This window comes from Ovis aries, chromosome 8 (assembly GCF_016772045.2).
Source record: "Ovis aries strain OAR_USU_Benz2616 breed Rambouillet chromosome 8, ARS-UI_Ramb_v3.0, whole genome shotgun sequence".
NCBI lineage: Eukaryota > Metazoa > Chordata > Mammalia > Artiodactyla > Bovidae > Ovis > Ovis aries.
This window is the reverse complement of record NC_056061.1, coordinates 89,446,881-89,467,143: the sequence shown is the minus strand read 5'-3', so window position 1 is coordinate 89,467,143 and position 20,263 is coordinate 89,446,881.

Here is a 20,263-nt window from a genome sequence, read left to right as displayed (position 1 = left end):
AGACTGAGCGCCCAAGAACCGATGTTTCAATCTGTGGTGCTGGGCAAGACTCTTGAGAGTCCCTCGGAGTGCAGGGACATCAAACTAGTCAGTCCTGAAGGAAATCAACCCTGAATACTCATTGGAAGGACTGATGCTAAAGCTCCAATACTTCGGCCACCTGATGCGAAGAGCCAACCCAATGGAGAAGACCCTGATGCTGGGAAAGATCGAAGGCAGGAGGAGAAGGGGACGATGGGACGAGATGGATGGCATCACTGAGTGGATGGACATGAGTCTGAGCAAACTCCGGGAGATAGTGACGGACAGGGAAGGCTGCGGGACAAGGCTTAGCAACTGAGCAACAGCATAATGAGCCTTGCATTTACTGCCGACAGAAAGGATTAGCATCCCAGGCTCGACGAGGGGAGGCTGTTAGAGGGTTGGCGTGTGTAGGTTTAGAAGCTGTGGAACTGCAGTGACTGCGCAGGTTTGCCTGGAACATTTCACACCTGTGCAGCTGTCAGGCATTCGTAATCCCTTTTTTATGGAAGAAATTATACAATAACTTTTCCTATTCATTTTTGATGCTGAGTCCACAGAGTAACAGACTCATTTTTACCAGCAAAGATGTCGACCAGCACAGTTGGGGGGGTGGGGGGAGGGCCCAGTCACCGCTTGTTCTGCCCTCCTGGCTACTGGGGCACGTCTGGCCCTCCACGCCCAGCCCCCACCTCGCCCCCCCCAGGAGATGGGAGGGCCTCCTGCAGCCACGGTGATATGGTTACTGGGGCACATCAGCCCCTCCCCCACCTCCTCCCAGGACATGGGAGGGCCTCCTGCAGCCACGGTGACCTGACAGCTTGGACAAGGTAGGTATTTAGTAAGTCCAAGAATCCCGGGAAGACAGCAGTGGATCAAAGATGACCACGTTCATCAGTGGCCACCTAGCAGCTGAGAGCAGAAATTCAGCCCATGTCCACCACGCTCCCCATACTCAGGCGTACCGTGCCCCCTCAGTCAGAGGCTTGAACGCCACCTGGATTGTTTTCTCAGACTGAAAATGGCCACATCAAGAAATAATTTGAGTGTCCCATCCAGGATGGGTTTCCCAGGTGGCTCAGTGGGAAAGAACCTGCCTGTCAACGCAGAAGATGAAAGAAACGAGGGTCCAGTCCCTGGGTTGGGAAGGTCCCCTGGAGTAGGAAATGGTGACCCACTCCAGTATTCCTGCCTGGGAAACCTCATGGACAGAGGAGCCTGGCGGGCTACAGTCCGTGGGGTCGCAAGAGACGGACGCAACTGAGGGACCCGGCACGCACACATCCAGAGCGCTATGCATCTCCCTGCGTGGGCGCTCCATTTAAATCGATGAACATAACTTAAGTTGCTGTAACTGGGGATCTAGCCTATGACAACACCGATAAACCCAGTGATTTGGGGGTGTGGGGGACAGTGGGGTGCCCCCTACTGCAGGGGCGAGATCTGAGATGTAGAAGATTACTGAAGTGCGAAAATCTTAGCTCTCACGAGTGTTAGTAATCCCTGGTCTCCCTTATAGGTGTTTATTTCACGTTCCTGTCTCAACAACATGAACACAAGCGTGTACCATCACAGAAGCTTGATGTGCATGGGTGCTTATCAGTTGTGGCCCTTCCAGTTACAAATAGCAACAGCAACAGACGTGGGCGCTCTCTTTAACAGGAAGGGAGTTAATTAGCTTGAGCAACTGAAACCGAAGCCGCAGGTCTAGTCTGACCCGCGGCCCAGCTCAGTCACTGCAGTGTTGGCTGGGCTCTGTCCTCCACGCGGCCCCTTTGCCCTGAGCCTCGTGTGGCAAAACGTCACGTCACGCTTTCCACCGCCGGAACCAGCCTTCCCTCGAAAGAAAAAGTGCCTTTCTACCGTTGGCATCTGCGCATGTTTCTGTACTGATCCAGTTCAGTTCAGTCACTCAGTCATGTCCGACTCCCTGTGACCCCATGGACTGCAGCACACCAGGCCTCCCTGTCCATCACCAACTCCCGGAGTTTACCCAAACTCCTGTCCACCGAGTTGGTGATGCCATCCAACCATCTCATCCTCTGTCGTCACGTTCTCCTCCCACCTTCGATCTTTCCCAGCATCAGGGTCTTTTCAAATGAGTTGGCTCTTCACCTCAGGTGGCCAAAGTATTGGAACTTCAGCTTCAGTATTGATCCGTATGTATTGCAAATCATGAGTTCACACCGACACTTCTGATTCCAGTTGAACGCTGGAGAGCTTACGGTGGCTTTCTCCTTTTCCATGTTGTAACTTTCTCTGATGTCCACAAACCCGGCTCCTGTGACACTCAGCATCTTTGCTTGTATGCTCGCTCCACCTCCTGACCCTGACGCTGCCCCTACGCGAGCGTCGGCACCCCAGGCTGGGCCTTGGTGGTCCCCCCATCCCCTCCCCGCTACAAGTCCTCATCACTGGATCCCCAGCACTTCAGAGGGAAGAGCGGGGAACGAGAGGGAGGGAAGTCTTACGCCTTGGCAAGCATCGGGGTGCAGTGTTACAGTCCATGCCGTCCAGGCACGTGCATGTTGTTGTACTAAAATTCTTACGGAAGACACAAACTGTGAGCGTAAGATGGAAGAGGAGGATGCACGTTCAGCGGCAAAAGTGTTCTAACGGGACGCTCAGTAGTCCTACCCCAGTTACCTGCTGTGTGCTCCCGCCCAGAAGACAGTCCCCACCGTGGCTGAGGGGTGAAGTGACCGCACGCCGTCTCAGGTGTGTCCCCGGCGAGCTGAGGTCCAGCCCAGCGACACAGCTGCGGTCGGTGAGCCCCCTGAGTCCAGGGAGTGCCCCTCCCTGTGGCTGGGAGGGCGTCTCTAGTGCGGGGCTCTGCGAAGCCGTGATAACACCTGTGTAAACAGCTTGAGCTGCCGCACCTCCTGCGCCGGTGCTAACACGGCTCGCGGGACCAGGGCGCTTTTGCGAGATGGGCCTCCTCGGGCTGGACAGACGCGGCTCTGGAAGCCTCTGTGAGAGGCGGGTGGGAACCGGTTCAGGGTCCAGGGAAGGCTGGAGTAGCAGGCGGGCTCTTCTGGGACAGCAGGAGGGAGAGAAAGGTCCTTGATCCGGCAGGAGAGAGCGCCCGTCGCCGCATGCACAGCTCTGCCTCAGACACGCTCAGGCCGGCCGGCGAAGCCCGCAGAGTGTCCAGCTGAGGGCGGCTCTGTGTCGGGGAGGGTGGACACCCTGCAGACACGTCTCAGCTGGTGCCGTCTCCCCCGAAGGTGTTGGGCAGTGACAGAGTTGGTCTTCAAGCCTCCCCCATCCCCTCTGTGGTGGAGCACAGGGGCCCCCGTGAGCAGGAGGCGCAGAGAGAATTTCTGGGAATGAAGAATTCTGTGTTTCAGCACGGTGGACGTCAGTGCCCACTGGGTGTCATCTTCTGATGGTTTTGCCCCAGTGAGACGCCGGTCGGAGGAGGGGCTGCTGTATTTGTGAGTCTTGTGAAGGAAAACAGGGAACCTGCAACACGCCAGAGGCCCCCCAAGGCCGTGCCCAGCCCACCACTCAGACCCATCCTTGACTTCAGTGTCCTCCCCTCCGCCAAGGCCCTGTGGGCCACTGAGTGGGCAAGGGGCGGGTGTGGAAAGAGGCCCCGTGCCTGCGCTTCTCCACCTGGGGGTGGCTGCCCAGGGCTCCGTGTTGAACCAGAGGATGAATGAAGCAGAAGAGGCTCCAGGCAAACAGGCCCCGTCTAAACATCTGTGTCCACCTTGACCAGCAATGGTGTTATCGTTACAGAATCTTACTAACTGCAGAGACCTGTGATCTACCTCTTTGAACCCTTTGTTTATTGAATCAAAGATATTTTTGCCCTGATACGTCCAAGGAATGCTTCATAGTATCCTCATGATAAAATAATTTAGTAGGCTGTCGTCTTAAAGGACTGGAAAGGGTACAAGGGACAATAAGACATGGACACGGTCTCAGACTTCTAGGAGCTTAATACATGTTTGGGTGAATAGTGCCTTCAGGAGAAATGTCCGGGCTGCACAGGCCGGGAGTGAGAAACGCCCTCCACGGTACAGACGATGCCGGCCGTTGTGTGAGCTAGTTGGGAGGGTGCCGGAGGAGCAAGGTGGGGCCTCCGCGACCGGCTGAGAGGTGGGGGCAGCAACACGGAGTGAGAGGTGCAGAGGAGGTCAGCGCGGGCGAGGCAAGAAGCGTGAGTGGCAGCGTGGGGACCAGAGGCCCTGATTGGGCGCGGGCAGTCCTGGGGTTTCAGCAGAGACTGGTGTCCAAGCCAGGTTTCCAGCGTGAGGGCTTGCAATCCTCCTGGACACAGCCTGCAGAGACAGCTGGGTGGTGGGATGCCCGGCGGGAGGTGGGGCTGGCAGCCTCTCGGGGACCAGGTGACACAGAGGCGAGGTGATGAGGGGGAGACAGGAGGCCCAGGCCTGGGGGCTCGGGGGCCTCAGGCCGGGCGGGACTGGACCCAGTGCTGAGGTGGATGGCTGTCCATGGCAGGGGATCTGAGCCGTTCAAGGAGCCGGCGGAGCAGGGGGAGAGAGAGTGACTGCGGGCCGGCAGGTGTCCGGGGCCAGGAGGAGAGAGTGTGGCCGCCGGCGGACGGGTGTCCGGGGCCAGGGGGGAGAGTATGGCCTGGGGCGGGTGGGTGTCCGGGGCCAGGGCGCCTTCTGTTGGGAATGACTGAGCGGCCAGGGGAAAGGTCCGTCCAGAAACTGTGGAGCTGAGAGTTGCTGGGACACCCAGCTGATTCCTGAGTGAGTTATCTTACCAGCGTCCGTCTGTCCTAAAGAAAAGGACACGGGAGCTCAGCGGCGGGAGAGGTGTGGGGCGTCCACGTGGGGTGGTCTAGGCTTCGTGATGGGCGCTGTGGCACATTGCTCATGGTGATGCATGTTTCCTGGGGAGAGTCTGTCTCCCTGTCTCCCTGCCCTCAGCCACTCTGCGCTTCCCACCCAGTGTGGTTTTTGCTTCTTAATTCATCTCTTCAACAGTGGTTCCGCAACAGTGGTTTCACCAAGCAGCCTGCTCGGGTGAGGGGCAGTGAGCCCAGGGCTGCAGACACACGTGAGCAGGAGAAGCCCAGCCCCTCCATCTTCCTGCTCCTCCTCCAAGGAGGCGACACCTGAAAGCTCCCACGTGAGGCGGAGGGGCCATCCCTGGCCACAGCGACGTCTCCCCGCCACCCGTCTCTCTGTATCCACACTCCATCTCATTCCTTCAGGAGAGAGTCCCCCTTCCCATCCCTGTGGCTTCCAGAACAGAACAGAATCCAATCTCTGTCCAGACCTCCCCGAAGACTCTCAGAAGGTCAGGGCCACCGGGCGTCCTTGCCCCTCTGCAGCGGGCGTTATATAAGGTGCTCTCACAGGTGTCCAGAGCCGAGCACTCCAAGGCGGTCACCTCCACGGAAGCCTGGCTCAGCCTGGGGCCTCCCCCAGCTGAGGCTGGAGCAGAGGGAGGAGGCACCAGGACGCAGAAACTCAGAGCCATGAGCCAGGCATTTTCATCTCAGCGTGGGGACCTGTGACCCGAGGGCAACACATACATTTAGCTGGGCTAAGCCGAGAATGTGGCGTTTCCCCCCCAGACAGTCAGCACACTGAATACCCCTGCATCCTTCCACCGGGTCCTGGTCCTGCCCCTGCTGCTCCCTGCCGGCTGTGTGGTCACTCGGAGCCACGTGGCTGGGTAGACCAGGGGGCCTGGCTGATTCTAGGCATTGCTTCCTCTGCTGGAAACTGTGGGCAGGTGTTCAGGGGCTCTGACACCCATTTGACGCTATAACCTTGAAGGAGCAAGGGAGAGACCCCAAGTGACACGCCTGTTTCATCCTGAGATCTCACCCTGGCCAAGCGGCTCACCCGGGACTCACCGGCATCGTCCTGCCCTGTGGGGCGCTTACGAGGGCTCCGCCAGCTGGGAGTCGCGTTTCGCGGGTGCCTCCTCCCATCCGGCTCCTGCCGTCTGCGTGGTTTCCTCCCTGGCGGCCAGCCAGTCCCTGCTGTCAGCCTCTCTGATTCCTCGGGGGACTGACGGCAGGGACCCAGGCGTGCCCTCCAGCAACACATCACTGAGGCGTGTGCAGCGCTTTGTGACTCCGCACTGCCTGCTGCTGTTACACAGTGGGCCCTCCGGGCAGCCCTGGGGGGAGCAGGGCAGGGCACTCATCTCACGTCAAAAGATGTGAAAAGAGCTCCTGGAGGTCCTGTCGCTCCAGGGTGGGCCTCGCTCTGGCTAGAAATGCAGAGTCTCAGGCCCCACGTAGACCTGCAGGTCTGAGCCTGCATCTTCACAGGGTCCTGGGTGATGTCTCCGCCCGGTGGCGAGTGAGAAGATGCACCAGCAGGGGACCCGGGGAGGCGTGGCCTCACAGCCTGGGTGACCCCACTCCAGCCTTCCCAGGGGGTCCGGCAGTCCCCACTCTGCCTCACGCTCCTCCGGTCAGGGAGATGTAGGGCTGGGGTCTACATCCAGGACCCAGACCCACGTCCACTCACAACCGCCGAGTCGGTGATGAAGAGGCAGTGTCGAGCCAGCAGCGCAGACGGGGCCGGGTGGGTAAGAGCAGCAACAAGCCCAGGGCAGGGGCCCGGGCTCCTGAGGGTCCGAGAGAGACGGAGAACCTGGCCTGCATCCCAGAGGTACCATGTCCCCGACTCGCTTGCCTCGCTGTGAAGCGGACACGGGCAGGCGCGGCAGGGATGAAGGGCTTAGACTGCTTCTGGCACAAGCTGTGGGCCTGGTGGTCGGGGGAGTGGCCCAGTCCCCCGCCAAGCCCCCGTCCCCACGCCCTCCTGCCCCGGGTGTCCGTGCTGTCAGCATTCCCTGGACGTGGCTGTGTTCCGGCTTGGACGCGGCTGCCCACCCGCCCTGGTGGGACCAGAGTGGCAGGTGACACAGCGCTCCGAGCCCCATCCCTTTGCAGAAAAGGGGTTCGTTCTACAGCCGTATCAACGCCTCCTTAACCTTTGTGATGTCAGTGCCCCACGTGATCTGTGGCCTCGTTTCCAAGGCCTGAGTGGGGATGACCTAACCTCGTGGGCAGTGAGTCTCACCAGGGGAAGGCTGGGCTGGGCGGAGCTTTGCAGACCCACTGGAGGAGCGGCCCATTGGCGGCCTGACTCGGGCTGGCGCAGAGCCGCCTCTCCCGCAGGACGGTGCTGTGGGCGAGGGGAGGGGAGCCGCAGGGTCCACGGGTGCGTGAGCCAGGCCCTCCGCCTTGCAGACCTGTCTGCTCCCCTGCACCGTCTCCTGTGTCCTGCGCTGGCTGGACGATCCAGCTGCTGTAATAACACGCGCAGCATTTCAGGGTCTCCCCCAGCCCCGGCAAGTTCGCTCCTCTCTCCTGGGGTGTCCAGCGCCCTGTGTGTCTCGTTGGGCAGGTTCCCTCCGGTGACTCAGGGGCCAGGCTCCTGGCGCGCTGGCTCTGGGGGCCCCCTTTCACCTTATCGCTGGGCTTCACCTTTTATTTATGCCATGGACCCACTTTTGGTGGTCTGGTGAACGGGCTTTTTCTCAGAATAATGTTTTTAAATACATTTTTAAAAGCACACAGGATAACAAAGAATGTAATGTGAAAATGTAATTTCTTTTTAAAGATTTTTTTTTGATGCGGACCATTTTAAAAGTCTATATTGAATTTACTACAATATTGTTTCTGTTTTATGGTTTGTTTTTTTGGAGGGGGTTGGGGTTTGCAAGGCATGTGGGATCTTAGCTTCCTGACCAGGGATCAAACCTGCATACCTTGCTTCGGAAGACGGAGTCTTAACCACTGGGTCACCAGAGAAGTCCCCCAAATGTGGTTTCTATTAATACAGGATCACCATCCCGTGCAGCTGTGCTTCTTGCCTGTACTCATACCTGAAGGAAATGCTAAAGACTGCCTAGAGTTTGCCAATAAAGATGTAGCTTTCTTCTGGCATTTGGGTTCACAGACGCCCGTGACTTCCGACTCGGGTTCAGACCTGTGGACAACAGTCAGGGAAGAAGAGGCAGCAGAGGGGAAGCCACTTCCCAGGCCGCTGCTGGGAGGGACACCGACCCTCTCACGTCCGTCGGCCAGAGCCAGGGCAGGGCCACGCCAGCAAGCGTGCGCGGGAAATCCCCTCTGTCTGACCATAAATCTCTGGCGTCAGTATCTCGTGTCTCTTGTGTTCTGAGACACAGATGCTTCGTAATGACCTGGCATACGCTCTCTAAACGCTGGGAGAAAAGAGTAAACTGGGGGACGTGGGGCTTCCCTGGAGGTCCAGTGGCTAAGACTACACTCCCAACGCAAGGGGTCCGGCTTGCATCCCTGGTCATGGAACTGGACCCCACATGCCACAACTAAGGCCCAGCGCAGCCAAACAAACAAGTAAATACTGGAAAAAAACGCATTAGAGGACCTGCTCAGGGCTGTCCGTGAATCCACCCAAAGCTGCTCCTAGTGCGTGGTACCTGGCAAAGGTCCCCCTCAGCTCTGGGCGGTTGGTCCAGCCTTCAGCGGGGACCAGCTGGAGACGCTGCCGGGGGAAAAAGGCCGTGTATCGTCTCTGCTCAGGAAACACAGACCAAGAGATGGTTCCCGTGTCCCAACTCTGGGAGCCTGTGCAACAGACCACAGGCCCAGGGAAGAGAAGGAGCGTCTTCTGGCCTTTCAGAACATTGGCCCCCCGTGGGGCTGCGGGCCCCCACAACCACCGTGTCCCTTCTCCCTCCACACAGGGGCGATGCCGGCTCAAACCTGCTGACACTCAGGAGTCGCTGCAGAAGAATCGGGTTGGTCCTTGGGCAACAGGCTGTCTTCCAGCCTGTCATCTGCTCGAGAAACACGGCCAGGTGTCCAGCTCTGTCTGTGCGGGGAGGGGCTCTGGTCACAGCGCCGGGGACACAGGGAGGCTGGGCTCCGGCTGTGGCTCCATCTGGTTGCCTGCTGTGACGGCAGGTCTGGGACAGCAGGTCGCCTGCAGGTCTGCGCAGGACGGAGGGGGAGCGGGGGTGACAGGTCTTGCTTTATCCCTTTCCTGGGGCTGCCGCAGCAAGTCAGCACAGTCTGGGCGGCTGGAAATATCAGCAGTTTGTTCCCTCCCAGCCCGGAGGCTGGAAGTCCACAGTCAAGAGTGTGGGCAGAGCCGTGGCTTTTCTTGGGGCGTGGGGAGGACGCTTCCTGCTCCTCCGGGCCTGTCCTGCCTGGCGTCCGTGTCACCCTGGTCTCTGCCTCCGTCCTCACCTCACTCTGGGCCCCTCCCCGGAGCCCCTGCATCCACATTTCTCTCTTCTTGGAAGGACACCGGTCGCTGGTTAAAGCGAAAGTGAAAGTCCCTCAGTCGTGTCCGACTCTGTGACCCCATGGACTACACAGTCCCTGGAGCTCTCCAGGCCAGAATACTAGAGTGGGTAGCCGTTCCCTTCTCCAGGGGATCTTCCCAACCCAGGGATCAAACTGGGTCCCAGCATTGCAGGTGGATTCTTTACCAGCTGAGCCTCCTGGAAAGTCCATAAGCTGTCACAATTCTGAGAACCAGCCCCAGAGAAATGAGAGCAAGTCACTAAATCTGTAATGGAAGAGCCTGTAAAGGAAGGTCAACTGTACTGAAAACCACCCACACGATGAGGACCAGACAACTGATGACCAGCTTCAAGACGACTGCCAGAAATGAGTGTGCTGCTTCTGCGTGTAGCTCCCCCCACCCCTTATAAAAGCTCTTTTTCTGACTGTCAGTGGCCGGGAGAAAGCCCCTGGACAGGAGTTCACCCTCCCACGAGGTTGCTGGCCTCTGAAATGAAGCCAGCTTTCCTTTCCACCATCCTTGCCTGTTTATTGGCGTTCGAGCAGCCAAGCCCCACTTTTGGTAAACAGACGCCACCCCTTCCTCCATCTTCAAATCCAGCCTTGGCCTTGGCCAATCTGGCGTTCATGTCCCCGCACTCTTCTTTGCCTCCCTCTTTGACTTTTAAAGACCCGGTTGATTTCCCTGAGCCCACCCGGATAATTCAGGAGAATTGCCCCGTTTGAGATCAGCTGGTCTGTGCCGAGGGCCCTGACATGCTCACAGGCTCAGAGACTTCTGCTCTGGTGTCTTCAGGGGCACTGTCCTGTCCGTCCACATCTGCACGACAATCTTGAGATTCCCTGTGTTGTTTGTATCAGTGGTTCCTTCCTTTCTGAGGCTGAGCAGTATTTCATTATATCAAAACTGCTCACCTGCTCTGTTGATGGACAGTGGGGATTTCCCCTATTGTTGGCTATTACGAATAAAACCATTTTGATTATTGTTGTTCAAGTCTGCTGATGGGCATATATGCTGTTTCTCTTGGGTAAACACCTAGTATTGGAACTGCTGGGCCAGAGAATAGGTATATGTTTAATTTTTTTTTTAAATTGCAAGCCTTTTCCCAAAGTGGTGAGGCTGTTTTACACTCCTGCCAACGATGCGTAAGAGTCCTGGTTGCTCCACAGTTTTGCAAACAATTGGTGGTACTTCTCTTTTTAAAAAAAAAAAATATTTATTTTTAATTGGAAGATACTTGCTTTACAATATTGTGTGGGTTTCTGCCATACATCAGCCTGAGTCAGCCATAGGTATATGCATGTCCCTTCCCTCTTGAACCTCCCTCCACCCTCCCACCCTATCCCACACCTCCGTGTTGTCACAGAGCCCTTGGCTCGAGCTCTCCGCATCATGCAGGCAACTCTCACTGGCTATCTGCGTCCCCTACGGCAACGTACGTGTTTCAGCGCTACTTTCTCAGTTCGTCCCACCCTCTCCTTCCCCGACTGTATCCGCAAGGCTGTTCTGTGTCTCCATTGTTGCCTGCAAATAGGTGCATCAGTACCGTCTTCCTAGATTTTATATATATATATACGTGCATTAATAAGTGATACTTGTCTCTTTCTGACTTGCTTCGCTTGTATAATAGTTTTTTTCGCCTTATTAGAACTGAGTCAAACGTGTCCCTCTCTATGGCCGGGTAATAGCCCACTGAATATGTTTACCACAGCTTCTTTAGCCACTCATCTGTCAATGGGCATCTAGTTCTAGCCACTGGAGACGGTGCTATGGTGAACACTGGGGGGCGTGTATCTTTTCCAGCTATGGTTTCCGCAGGGTATATGCCCAGTAGTGGGATTGCTGGGCCCTATGATAGTTTCAGTCCTAGTATTGACCGTCCTCCAAAGCGGCTGTGTTAATTTGCATCCCAAACAGTGCAAGAGGGCTCCATCTTTCCACCCAGTCTCCAGCCTTGTTTGTGGACTTTCTGATGATGGCCATTCTGAGTGGTGTGAGGTGATACCTCACTGTAGTTTTGACTTGCATTTCTCTAAAAATGAGCAACGCTGAGCATCTCTTCATGTGTTTGTTAGCCATCTGTATGTATTCTCTGAATGTCTGTTTAGGTCTTCTGATCACTTTTTGATGGAGTTGTTTCTCTGGTGTTTTGCTGAATATTTTGGAGATTAATCCTTTGTCAGTTGTTTGATTTGCTATTATTTCCTCCCATTCTGAGGGCTGTCTTTTCACCTTGTTTATAGTTTATTTTGCTGTTTGAAATCTTTTAACTATGTCCCATTTGTTTATTTTTGGTTTTATTTTCATTACTCTGGGAGGTGGGTCATAGAGGATCCTGCTGTGATTTACATCAAAGAGTATTCTGCCTATGTTTTCCTTTAAGAGTTTTATAGTTTCTGGGCTTACATTCAGGTCTTTAATCCATTTTGAGCTTATTTTAGATATACTTTTTTTTTTTTTAAGTTGTAGCTTGCCTAGTTATTTCCTTGATGATGTGCTTTGATGAGGAGTTTTTATGTGGATATTTTGCGTGTGGACCGTTTCTTCCTTTCTTTTTGGCTGTGCTGGGTCTTTGCCGCTGTGCACTGGCTCTCTCTAGTTGTGGTGAGCAGGCATTATTCTTCATTGTGGCGTGTGTGCTTCTCATTTCAGGGACATCTCTTGCTGTGGAGCACGGGCTCTAGACGCGTGGACTCGGCAGTTGCAGCTCTGGGCTCCAGAGCACGGGCTTAACAGCTGTGGCGCGTGGACTTAGTTGCCCCGCAGTGTACAGAAGCTTTTTGGACCAGGGATCAAACTCGTGTTCGCTGCACTGGCAGGCAGATTCTTAACCACTGTGCCGTTAAGGAGTCTGAGAAGCTTTTATTTGAATAAAGTATTTTTTTTTTCTTTCATGGTTATTTCCTTCTGTGACCTATTTAGGAAATATTTGATTACTCTTAAATCACAAAGATTTTCTCTTATATTTTCTTTTAAAAGTCTTATGGTTTTCAGTTCAGTCGCTTAGTCGTGTCTGACTCTTTGCGATCCCATGAACTGCAGCATGCCAGGCCTCCCTGTCCATCACCAACTCCTGGAGTTTACTCAGACTCACATCCATCGAACCAGTGATGCCATCCAACCATCTCATCCTCTGTCGTCCCCTTCTCCTCCTGCCCCCAATCCCTCCCAGCATCAGAGTCTTTTCGAATGAGACAACTCTTCGCATGAGGTGGCCAAAGTACTGGAGTTTCAGCTTCAGCATCAGTCCTTCTAAAGAACACTCAGGGCTGATCTCCTTCAGAATGGACTGGTTGGACCTCCTTGCAGTCCAAGGGACTCTCAAGAGTCTTCTCCAACACTACAGTTCAAAAGCATCAATTCTTCGGCGCTCAGCCTTCTTCACAGTCCAACTCTCACATCCATACATGACTACTGGAAAAACCATAGCCTTGACTAGACGGACCTTTGTTGGCAAAGTAATGTCTCTGCTTTTGAATATGCTATCTAGGCTGGTCATAACTTTCCTTCCAAGGAGCAAGCGTCTTTTAATTTCATGGCTGCAATCACCATCTGCAGTGATTTTGGAGCCCCCAAAAATAAAGTCTGACACTGTTTCCCCATCTATTTCCCATGAAGTGATGGGACCAGTTGCCATGATCTTAGTTTTCTGAATGTTGAGCTTTAAGCCAACTTTTTCACTCTCCTCTTTCACTTTCATCAAGAGGCTTTTTAGCTCCTCTTCACTTTCTGCCATAAGGGTGGTGTTATCTGCATATCTGAGGTTATTGATATTTCTCCCACCAGTCTTGATTCCAGCTTGTGCTTCTTCCAGCCCAGCATTTCTCAGGATGTACTCTGCATAGAAGTTAAATAAGCAGGGTGACAATATACAGCCTTGCCGTACTCCTTTTCCTATTTGGAACCAGTCTGTTGTTCCATGTCCAGTTTTAACTGTTGCTTCCTCACCTGCATACAGGTTTCTCAAGAGGCAGGTCAGGTGGTCTGGTATGCCCATCTCTTTCAGAATTTTCCACAGTTGTTTATTGTGGTCCACACAGTCAAAGGCTTTGGCATAGTCAATAAAGCAGAAATTATGGTTTTAGGGGTGATCTAAAGCAAATCACTGCAGTGTAGGGTATGAGAAGGAGTCAAGATCTCTTTTCTTACCAAATGGTTATCTAGCTGTTCCAACACTGTTTGCTGAAAGGATCGTCCTTTCTTGTCATTTCTTTGGTGTTTTTGCTGAAAATCCGGTGATGATGTCAGTGAGGATCTGTTTCGGGGTCTCCACATCCTCCATCAGCCTGTCAGCACTTCTGCTGGACCACACTTTATCCTGTGTCTTGATTTCTGTAGCTTTTGACAAATCCTAAAATCAGGTAGTTTACCTTCTCCAACTTGGTTTTCCTCTGAAGGGATTTCTTTAGATAATCTAGGTTCTTTGCATTTCCATACAAGTGTTAGAATCTGCTTGCCAATTTTTATTTTAAAAATCTGCTGAGATTTTGACTGTGACTGAGTTATCGACTTGAATATACAGATCAGCTTGAGAAGAACTGCCATCTTAACAGCACTGAGTGTTCCAATCAGTCAATGTCTCTCTCCATCACTTAGAATTGCTTTAATTCCTCTTGACAATGTCCTGTAGTGTTCAGTGTAGAGGTTTGTGCATCTTGTTAAATCTGTTCTTAAATATTTTATGATTCTGGTGGAATTGTAAATGAGGTTGTTTTAAATTTATATATATTTATATTCTTTTTCAGATTCTTTTCCCTTGTAGGTTATTAAAAAATATTGAGTATAGTTCCCTGTGCTATACAGTAGGGCCTTGTTGGTCATCCATTTCATACAGAGTAACGTGTATCTATTAATCCCAACTCCTAATTTTTCCCTCCCCCATTTCCCCTTTGGTAACCATAAGTTTGTTTTCTACGTGGATCTGTTTTTGCTTTGTAGATCAGTTCGTTTGGTTTTTTTTTTTAAGAGTCCATCTATAAGTGAGATGTGATGCTTTTCTCTGTCTGGCTTATTTCATTTAGTATGACGGTCTCTAGATTCATCCATGCTGCTGCAAATGGCATTATTCCATTCTTTTTTTGAGGCTGGATATTTACATACATACACACACACACACACATTCATTGGTTTTATTATGTTTGTTGTGGGGTCTTAGCTCCCCTGACCAGGAATTGAACCAGTGCCCCCTACAGTGAATGTGTGGAGTTCCAACCACTGGACCACCAGGGAATTCCCTTCATTGGTTTTAAAACCAGAAATTCTAGCTACTGTGACCTTCCCAAATCCCAAATATCTCAATTCATGGGGACCAGCAGGCTGGACCCTATTTCTTGCTCTGTCACCAGGAGACTCTTCCCAGGCAGTGATACGGGCAAGTCCTGCTGCTGCTGCTGCTAAGTCGCGTCAGTCGTGCCCGACTCTGTGCGACCCCATAGACGGCAGCCCACCAGGCTCCTCCGTCCCTGGGATTCTCCAGGCAAGTGGGTTGTCATGTCCTATGGGGAAGTCCTAGGATTCACTTTATCTAAAATATTTCTCATCTCTCAGTCAAGTGGTCAGTGGGATCTGTGTGCTGAGCTGAAATTTAATACGTCCAGTGTTCAGTCCAGATGACCAGCCAAACAAACAGGAGAACATGATTCGTATCTATTGTTTCACATATTTTAAAAATTGTATTTGTTTCCTGTCTTTCAAGTAACAGAGGGCAAAGCAGCCCTTGTTACTTCAACCTGGCTGAAAACAGAAGTTTCCCTGGGTTTTGATCCGTCTTTAGCTGAGCCATACTGTGACTATGGCTAGAAACTCACCATGTGTTATTTTCTCTCAGATTTTGTCTTCCTTCCACAATCTGCCTGCTTTAGCTTACGCTCAGAATTCTCAGGTAGTGGTTTTTGTATTTTATATTATAGTAACAGTATTTTACTTTATAGTATTCTATTTTTACTTTATAGTATTTATTGTATTTTATTTTATAGCAACAGTCAGTGACTGTGACTTTCAGGAGGTTGGTTTGTTGGAAACAAAACCAAAGTTTGTGTGCGTACTCAGTTGCGTGCGACTATTTTCGACCCCATGGACTGTAGCCTGCCGGGCTTCTCCGTCCATGGGATTCTCCAGGTGAGAATACTGGAGGGGTTGCCATTTCCTCCTCCAGGGGATCTTCCCGACCCAGGGATCGAGCCCACGCCTCCTTCACTGGCAGGTGAACCCCTTACCACGATACCACCTGGGAAACCTCACCAAAGCTTGTCTTCTCTCAAAAAACAAAGCGTTTTACTTAACCCTTAGACACTATCCCTTCAATACTGTCAACCCATGTGAAAATATCCTCATGTCTTGGCTCTTCTTGGCTGGGCCCAGGCTCAGTCCGACCTGTAAGTTTCCCAGGAAACCCATGCAGCTGTGGGGCCTGTTCTCTGACCTGCACTAGTCCTTAGACCACCGGACACAGCCCTGGCTGAAGTGAGGCTTGAGCACCCTATGATGGAAGCACCTTTTGATAATTATTCATTTTTCTAACACAGTGAGCAAATTGCCAGGCACTCTTTAGGTGTCAGAGACAAAGTTAAAAAATTAAGGTCTCAAATCATTTGATTCTAGGTCAGAAGAGTGAATAGGTGGGCGTGGAGCATCTGGGAACACTTAGGTCACGGTTGTAAAGGTCTTGTAACAAAGTCCAGTGTGGATTTAAGACAAGGATTGGGTGCAGCAGCTGGGAGCAGGGACGTGCGCCCAGGGGCGCAGGCACAAGATGGGATTAGTGGCCCCTCTGACCCTGCAGCCCCACCACCTCCGAGCAGTGCAGCCAGCCCCCGCCCAGCGGCACACAGTGGGCTTGGAAGGATGCAGGAAAGCCTCAAGGAGATTTTTGAAGCAAGACTTGAAGTTTGAGTAATCATTTGCCCACAATGATAGAAGACATTAATATTTGTGAAGCAGATTGTGACAGATAAAAGCCTCTACACCTCCTCAAGCATTTACATACTTGTTCCCCCCACAACTTGGGGAAGTCGATGCAGGCAAAAGGTTCCCGCCCTCCAAGCCCAGCTGGTGCTCCCTTCAGGAGGTGGCGGCCGGCACATGGAGGCGTGAAGACCAGCCTCCTAGGACACCGCTTTCCCGACAGGACCGCTGTCCCCCTTTATTCCAGACGCTCCCTTACCGTCTGACCCAGGGACAGCTTTTGGGGGTGGCTCTTCCTCCTGGGCCTGGGTTTGCCACACTTTGTAATGTAAGTGGGAGGAGCTCCTGGCAGCCTGGGCTGGGAGGCTGGCTGGCCGGCCTGGTGTTAGCTGGTGTCCAGAAGGCGTGGTTGCCCTTGCTGGTGTTTGTAAGACCACTGTTCTTCTTGCTGTGGAGGCACTGAAGCTCAGAGAAGCAGAGCCATCAACCAGGTCACGGGATGATCAAACAGCGGAGGCAGGGCGCGGACTTCAGGCGTGGACTTCGACTCTGGTCTTTTCAGCCCAAACTCACATTCCCTCCACAGTGGGTTCAACACCATCCCTTCACTCACACTCAGGTCATGAATGTGTCATCTGCTCAAGGGGCTGTTGCTCTCCCAGCTTCCTGATTTCTGTATTTTATGTTCTGACTGCTTTGCACCGCTCTTGCCCTGATCTGGCTCAAAGGAATATAGCTTTTGTGGTTTGGTTTGGTTTGGTTTGAATCCACTTGGAAACCTTCCTTGAGGCTTCATGGTGATGCATGCTTGGTCCTAGGAAAGAGTACGGTGACCTTCAGGACACGCGTTAATTTCACCTGACTCTCTGCAGCCGCCTGTCTGGGGTCCTATTTTTAAAGGCTCAATTGCCTTTTCATTACTCGGAGCATTTAGATCAGATGGTACCTGCTAAATCGCCCCCAAGAATGTAAGCATAAACAAGTCTATAATTTGCCCAATTGCTAATTTTTCGATTTTTGAAAATAATTTTTGGACAGATGGTTCCTTAAAATGTAGTAGAAAACATCAAAAGTGTTATAGACACGTATTAAAATATATGGATAATGCTTCAATTTCATGTTTGAAGAGATGCCCCCCCACCTCAAATAGGGAGAAAGGAATTTTTGTTCCTAAGAAAAACATGAGAGGGAAGATTTCACACACATGTTCACGTTAACAAAGATGTGGGCTTGCTCATCTGTTTCAGATGGAATTGCGTGAACTAGGAACCGGTGGTTGTGGGAAACCTACCACCCACTTTGGGATATGAAATGTAGTCTTTAAATTTTATGTGGACAGATCTGTTAGTCTATCTCTTTGCAATTCACTCCATTTTTATGCTTAAAAAGCTATTTCCCAACCAAGTCACATATATATTCACCTATAGTTTCTTTTTGTTGTTATGATTTCCTATTTCATAGTGATTTTCATTATCCCTAACTAATTTTGTGTACTTGGGAAGTGAGACTTTAACTTTTCCCCCAAATGGTTGATTTTGCCACAACAGCCTGAAATAATCTATCCCTCTATAGTCAAAGTTCAGTACTTTTCTATCATATTTTAAGTCCCTGTATAGTTTCTGCAGCTACTAATTGAACTGTTCTCAACCAAGGTTTATGCATATATTTTTGACCCATTCCCCACTCTGCTTTAATTAATGTGCCTTCAGAGTATAGGTTGTATCTGATGTAGCAGGGGTTGTTCTTTTTTTTGTTTAAACTCTTGTTTATTTTCTTAAATTATAAATCACAACTGGCTTTTTGACTATAATCACAATACAATTAAAATCAATTTCTGCAGAATATGCCTGTGTGCATTTTTCAGTTTTCCTAGTCAGGAGCATGGCAATAAATTGATCTTTTTAATGTTCCCATATCTGCTTTCATGAAAACTGGCCAAGATGGCAAGTATGTTCAAGTCATAAAGATATTTTAGGATGCTTTTAAAATCACTCACAGAAGCAAAGCTAATCTTTCCTGCGGTAAGATGGACCTGGAGCAAAAACGCTCCCCTGTGGGGAACCATTCCACAGATTAAAGTTTGTGAACATAATGGAACGTTGTATAGAAATTTCAGATGATTGTGAGGATGTAATAATGTTGGAAAGCACTTTTAATGTGCCGCATAGGACGGCAGGAGGGAGTGTCTGCTGTCAGCCTCCCCCTCTTCCCCTCCTGCCCAACCCCAACCCCCGCCCCGCCCCACACACACCATCCAGATCCCTCCTGGCTGTTCTCACACGTGCACGCCCAGCACAGGAGCATCAGGCCTCCACCCTCAGGCCTCCACCGCCCTGGCCCAGACAGCGCTCGGTCCTGCCTCGCGTCTCCAAGCCTTTGCACAGCCTCCCCTCCTGCGGTACCTTCCGGACGGTGCCCTCTGGGATTTCAGCCCCTGCCAGGCTCCCCGCCCCCGCTCACGGCCTGATGCGGGGGCTTAGTGACGTGTCTCTTGTCGCCCTCCTCTAGCTAAACTGTGACCGCGACCCGAGCGGTGTCTCCTTTGTTCGGGTGTGCGCACCCGGGCCGCACGGAGAGGCGCTGGGCTCAGAAACAGCCCTGTGAGCGAGTCTGCAGCGCCGGGGCCGGGGGTCTTCGTGATAGTGATCCTGTCTTACTGGGGCTTTGCCAGCTGCAGGATAGAAAGGCTGTCTCGGCCCCTGCTCGATGCAGCTTTGCACATCTGTGTTCATGCCTGAGGATCCAACAGATAGGAGGGAAACTGGGAGGGGGACGGGGGCTGACCCAAAGGGCCCACAGCGCCGGCCGCTTCCTGAGGGCGGCCTCTGAAACCCCGCGAGGCCCTGCTTCTCTGGCTGAGTTCGCTGGGAAGGGTCTCGCTGCAGAAAGAGAGCCCCTCCTCACACCCGACACCCCTCCCCATGCCCCCCACACCCCCAGGCCCCTCCCCACGCCCCCAGGCCCCCCACACTCCCCACGCCCCTCCACACACCCCCACGACCCTCCACAAGCCCCCACACTCCCCACACCTTCCCCGTGACCCTCCTCACACCCCACGCCCCTCCCCACACCTTCCCCGTGACCCTCCCCACGTCCCCACGCCCCTCCCCACGGCCCCCAACACTCCCTGCCCCTTCCCCGTGACCCTCCTCATCCCCCCCCACACTCCCCGCACCTTCCCCGTGACCCTCTTCACACCCCACGCCCCTCCCCACACCTTCCCCGTGACCCTCCCCAGGCCCCCAGCGGCCCCCAACACTCCCTGCCCCTTCCCCCTGACCCTCCTCACGCCCCCACGCCCCTCCACACGCCCCCACACTCCCCGCACCTTCCCCGTGACCCTCCCCACTCCCCCCGCACCCCGCACCTTCCCCAGGCCCCTCTCGCCCTCCCTGGGGACGGGCCTGTAAAGGCTCCTGCTTTCCAGCAGGTGTGGGGCCCCTTACCTATGAGAGCGGTCCCCGCTGTCACACTTCCGGTCCCCCCAGGGTCTCATGAGTGTTCATGGGAAGGGAGAAGGCAGATAGAGGCTCAGGGAGCCGTGCTGTGGGCATGCACTGGTCTCGGTGGACACGTGCCCCGCAGACAGCCCCACTGCTGCCCTTCCGGGGGAAGGCCTGGCTGACAGCTGCCCATCACGTCCTCCCCGCCCCCTCCTCTCCCCCCACCCCCCCAACCCCAGTGCGCCTACGGACAACACTGAGGCAGGATCTTCAGGTCCTGAAGTTGGCCTCTCTCTTCCCGCTTCTCAAAAAGTCACTTGGAAACTACTTCTCAAGAGACAGTAAAGACTAATATTGATGAGTGATCAGCGTGTGACAATGCAGAGAAGATTCCATATGCTCCAATCAGAAAACATCTATTTTTACTGAGGAAGAAAAAAAGTCTAGCAGAGCTTTCTCAGCTGACAGAAGTGCCATCGAAAATGCCTGCAGTAATCAGCTGCATAGAAGAAAAACCTATTCAAAACACGAGACAAAAGGCTGTTTTTAAAGAAAATCAAGCCAGACAACAACAAAAAAGGCTGGATGAAATAAATCAGAAGGCTATTTGGTTTGCTTTTAATAGCCCAGACTTCAGTGTTTTTATAT